The 5,727-nt window shown below is 41.4% G+C and overlaps 1 pseudogene; it reads left to right on the forward strand.

Moving 5' to 3' along the window:
* Positions 1-347: 347 nt before the first annotated feature.
* Positions 348-4,998, forward strand: LOC138591452 (uncharacterized; annotated as a pseudogene).
* Positions 4,999-5,727: the final 729 nt, after the last annotated feature.

Here is a 5,727-nt window from a genome sequence, read left to right on the forward strand (position 1 = left end):
TTTGGACCACCCTGAACTGTGGGCCAGAGATGGTGTAAGTGAAAATGTTTGATATGACAAGTGCAGTTTATGTCAGATATAGAGAATACATTGTTTGTAAATAAATGTGTTGTTTTTTTAACAGATCCCCCTGTCTGACACTGTTGGGATGCCTATCCTTGCGCAGTTGCTCTGGACTGCTGCTTATAAGGTAAGCCTGATTATTAAAATCTCTGTGTTTTGATTTAGTTGTGTTTATTTTGGCAGACTGCTTCAATTTTAGTCAATATAGCTCTTAATTGTGTGCGTCTTTAATTCTTCATGTAAGGGACTTTGTAAATGCATTTTAAAAAGTGATCAATGAAGAAATGTATTACTACTACTACTACCAGGAACTGGAGACAGTACCTGTAAGCACGCAGGCGCAGGCTCCCCCCAGGATACCGGCACCACGCTTCACTCCGAGAGTCGTTGTGAAGGGGGAGGACGTCTCACCACGTCCTCAACCGAACCCCTTCGAGTGGACAGTGGTTGGACAGGGCAGGAAGGTAATAGGCTGCAAATCTAATTGTTTGGTTGAGATGTAAAATAAAAGTAATACCGCTTAATCAGTAAAGTTTAGTCCAGGTAAAACAGTAGGCTTTTGTCTAAAACAAACTATGCTATCTTTCATTACAGAGGAACACATCAGGGGACCCGTCCTTTGGTGTGCTTCCCAAGAGGATGGTTCAGCAGCAGGTTTGTTGTGTTTTTATGATGTTTTCTTTGATTAGCTGTATCTGAGTATGGTCTGGTCTGTTATGAGCATCCAAAATTCACAACAGTCTTTCTGCATTCGTCTTTCGCAGGTGGTGAAGGAGTGTTCCATCCCGCTAACCCCAGTCTGGTTTAGCCCTGCCCTGTTGGATGCGATGGACAAGGTTGTCCCATCACATCTTCCCAGTCCAGAGTCCACAGCTGTTCCCAAAGGCAGACTGGTAATTTTTATGGAAATTCTATCTGTTGGTCTCCCCTTTCTGACTAAATTACGTAAATGCAATGTGCTTTAAAAATGGCTTGAAAAACTTTGTTTTGTTCTTTCATTAGACGCCTTTTGTGGAACAGAGGCGGAGGGTTGCTGCCAAGAGGAGCCTGTCCCAGCGGCAGGTCAGTTGTTTTTCCATACATTTTTTGAGATATTTGTGATTGTTTGAACAGTTTGGATTTCTACAGGCAGCAAAGCCATTTTCTGTGTAGGGTCTGAAACACAGAGAAGACTCCTGTTGTATTTTCTACATGGAGTTCATTCATGTGTTGCCTTGTTTTAGGTGGAGGCAGCACCGAGTGCTGTGGAGGTGACTTCCAGGCGATCACCTCCCAGTTTCATGACCGTGGATGTGAAGGAGGAGGTTTGTGCACTTTGTTGTTACAATTGATTTATAAATAAAAAAGATATTGTTTTTAGCACAAATATTGTTTGCATCAAGTCTGCATGTTGAACTGAAAACAGAACTTGATTTATTTTATTGAGTGTTTGTCTGTGGCAATAATTTTAGTTTAGTTTATTCATACATTTTTTACTTTTGTGTTTTCTAGTCGCACGCAGCACCGGGCTTTGTGGGGGTGTCTTCCAGGCCGTCACCTACCAGTGCGTGCTTGAAAGTGGCGGAGGAGGAGGAGGTCAGTGCACTCTGTTGTTATTTTGACTAAAAATGCAATGCTGTTATACCATTATTGTTGATGCAGTATAGGAATCACTAACAACATAGCTTTTTACTTATTAAAAAGCACTTAAAGGTTTTTTGGTAGCTTTCATATAAAGTGTACAAACTGAAATGACATCATACCTTATTTAATTTATTTCAGTGTGTTTAAAAATGTGCTTTAGTTTATGCATTTAATACAATAGTTTTATTTCTAACAGGAGGCAGCACCGAGCGTCGTGGGGGCGTCACCCCAGCCATCTCCTGGCACGGCTGTGAAGGAGGAGGGTGCTGACACACAGCGCACTCAAAGAGTCGTCAAAGGTCAGACTGATCCAGTTCCTTGCATGTGTTCAGAAAAGTTACCACCGTCTTTTGTTGCTGGAAGTGATGTAAAGGCTGCTCCATTTACTCCTGATGTTAATACACTGATAGGTTGTAGTGTTGTGGCTGCAATCAAACATCTGATTGCACCTGTGTGTACCTGGAAAAGGAGGGATGTAGATGAGATAAGAGCAGAAGGCAGCAAGTTAGTTGAGTTTGTAGCTGAGGAAAGTCAGAAAAGTGATGCTAAGCAGGGGTTGTGTAAGCTGATTGAACAGCACAGTGTGTTTGGCAGGAAGTGGAGAGTAGACATAGGTAAGCCAGAGTACAGAGTTTTCGGGTCGTTGGAAGAGGAGACAGTTTTGTCCAACAAGCTGGAGGAAGTGTTGTTGAGGGATGGAGTGTGTCTGCTGAACCTCCAGAGTGCAGTTAGTGTAGTGATTCATCACAAGGATTACTTTGTGGTGGTTGATTGTGCCACACGTGATGCTTCTGGGTTGGCATCTAGGTTTGGCAGATCAGTGGCTGTTTTTAACACATGCCTGACTGACCTGATGTTTCACATCAGGAGTCTGATGAAGTCTCTGAAGGCAGAGTGGTATGCCGTTAGCAGCCTTTCTGTGGAAGAGTGTGCAGTTGATGTTGACATAGAGAGTGCAACAGTGGTTGCAGACAGTGATGAAATAGAAGTTGCAGCTGACCTTGAGAATATCAGCTCTGTCAGGCCTGCAAGTCCTCTAAGATCAGTGCAGGGGACATTTCATCAGGGAGACGATCAGTTTGAATTCGGAGGACTCCAGTGTATGGCTATAAGCCTGGTAGCTATAGCAAAGCATAGTACCGACAGCGTGTTTTCATGGCAGTCAGATAACTTGGATAAGGTTGTAGTTTTAGGGGACGAGTTGTATTCTTCTTTGAGGAACAACAACTTGATCAGTGGTGGGTACGAGCTGCTTTGTGTTCCAGATTTGCCCAAGCAGCAGGTCATTGATGGACACAAATTCCAGTTTCAGTATGGCGACTATGTGACAGGAGATGTCGATGTGGTTAAGGGAGATCTTATTGAGGCAGGTGTGCACACCTCTTTAAGAGATGGATTGGCACAGATTTGTGGGAAATACGACACATGCTTTCTGACATTGAATGGCAATACTTGCTCAATCATTGGTCAGAATGGACAGTTTGCCATAGTTGACTCCCATGCACGCAGTGCAGATGGGATGATTGCTGAGACAGGGCTTAGTGTTGTTGTCTACTTTAGTTGCCTTGATCATGTGTTTGATCACATACGCAAGTTTGCGAATGTGCTGAAGAAAAGCCAAAAGCTGTTTGAGATTGCTGGTGTTCGTGTCGTTCCCACAGGCCCCACTGTTGACAGTAATTTGTCCTTGGGTCCGTCAGTAACAGTTAAAACTAGAGAGACTGGCTTTGGTTGTAGTTTGTCTGAAAAGTTTTCTGTTCAGCAAACAATCAGCAACAACAGTCAGAGGGCAGAAAAGCGTAAGATGTCAACAGGAACTACTTCATCAAAGAAGTTCAAACAGAGTGATGTCACTGAAGTTAATTCAGATATTGTGTTTGTTAGTGATGTGACAAGTAGAAAACTTCAGTTTAATCCTCTGAGTAAAGAAGTTGCACAGGCTGTGTGCACACAGTTAGATATCGAGTCAGAGAAAGTTGATGTAGTGTCTACAGAGGTTGGTTTGTTAGGGGCTCCATGTACAAAAGAGAAAATAGTTGGTGATGGTAATTGTTTCTTCAGGGCAGTCAGTCAAGCTGTGAGTGGTACGCAGAAGTATCACAGGAAGATTAGACTTGCAGTTGTCAAGCAATTAGAAAATAATCCAGTGGACTATAAGAGTCTTTTGAGAAGTGAGTATTCGACTGTGGTAGAATACCTTAGGGTTTCGAAAATGCGTTATGTTGGCAGTTGGGCTACAGAAATAGAGATTCAAGCAGCAGCAGATTGTTTAGGAGTAAATATTTTTACGTATTATCACGATCGCTGGCTTGAATATAGTTGTAAGAGTAGGCTGTTGTCTAATCAGGGAGTCTATTTAGAAAATTGTAATGGCAACCATTATGAGACAGTTGTGTGTGTTCAACAGCCCCAAATGCAGAGTTGCTATGGTTATTGTAAAGTAAAAACGTGTTGTTCCACAGGTTACAATGTTAGACGGCAAAGCAGAGAGAAAGATGGTGTTTGTTTAGGAGGTTTGACTTCAGCTGAAAGTTTAGTAGTAGAGCATGTAAAAGATGATGTTACAGAACAACAGCAGCATACTCCATTATCTGTTTTAGACTCAGATTGTGTGGAAATATTTAGTGACGTGAGTAAAAGTACTTTTGAATTTAACCCGTTGTGCAACAAAGTTGCAAGAACATTATGCAGTAGGTGTAATGTAGACTTCGAAAAGTTAGATGTACAAGGGCCCAAAGTGTGTGGGACTTTAGGTGCTGTTTGTAAGACTGATAAAGATGTAGAGGATGGAAATAGCTTTTTTAGAGCTGTAGCTCAAGTGCTTAGTGGTAGTCAGAAGAGTCATCGTAAGATAAGATTGGCTGTTGTGAAACATATAGAAAGTCACAGTGAGGAGTTTATGACGTTAATTGGAGAAGAATATAGCTCAATTTCAGATTATATAGAAAAGTCGCAGATTAAGTATGTAGGGTTCTGTGCTTCAGAAATAGAGTTTCAGGCTACGGCAAATGCTCTTGGAGTCAACGTATTTATATATGTAAATGGGAAATGGGTGGAATACCATTGCATGAATACTGTGTTGGCAGATGAAGCCATATACTTACAATGTGAGAATCATTTTGAAGCAGTAGTTTGTGTACAACAAGGTGATGAGCAGGTTTGCTTTGATTTATGCAGAGGAGATCATTCATGTGAGTTTGAGTATAGGTTAAGAAAGAAAGGGAAGGATATGTCAAACAAAGAAACACAGAGTGGTGTAAATACAAATTATTGTTTTTCTAAGTATTTGAAAACAAAGAAGAACCTCCATAAGCTAATTAAATGTCAAGAAAATGTATTGTATAGGCAGAAGGTACAGGAATGGAGTAAAAGGAAATACCAGGGATATGTGGTGCATCGGGAGAAAGTTAGGGGAATGAGTAAGGAGAGGAGTAAACTTGCGTACCAGGGAAATGTGGTGCATAGGGAAAAAGTTCAGGGAGAGAGTAAGGAGAGGAGTAAACGTGAGTACCAGGGAAATGTGGTGCATAGGGAAAAAGTTCAGGGAGAGAGTAAGGAGAGGAGTAAACGTGAGTACCAGGGAAATGTGGTGCATAGGGAGAAAGTAAAGGGACTAAATAAGGAGAAGAGTAAAAGTAAATATCAGGAAGACGTGTTGCATAGGGAGAGAGTCAAGGAAATTAGTAAAAGTAAATATCGGTTAGATAGGTTGCACAGGCAGCGTGTAAAAGCCATGAGTACAAGGAAGTATCGTGAAAATGCAGAGCATAATAAGCGTGTTAGAGCAGGTAACAGATTGAGGATGAAAGAAATTAAAGTAAAGGCAGAGCAGTTTGACTTTGTGATGAAGCAGTTTTTGGACAAAGTGAAAGATGGGCCAGATTTTGTTTGTTGTGTCTGTTATAGATTGTTGTTCAGACATGAGGTGTTAAACTTGAAAAGGGATTACTATAAGCAGAGGAAAGAAATAGCCTTGATTGCAGATAAATGTATTTCTGAGGAGTATTTGCATAAATGTACTAAAGACTGTGAAGTGCCGTG

This window comes from Semicossyphus pulcher, unplaced genomic scaffold (assembly GCF_022749685.1).
Source record: "Semicossyphus pulcher isolate SPU_LCO1_2020_fin unplaced genomic scaffold, fSemPul1.0.p SCAF_1, whole genome shotgun sequence".
In the NCBI taxonomy this organism is placed as follows: domain Eukaryota; kingdom Metazoa; phylum Chordata; class Actinopteri; order Labriformes; family Labridae; genus Semicossyphus; species Semicossyphus pulcher.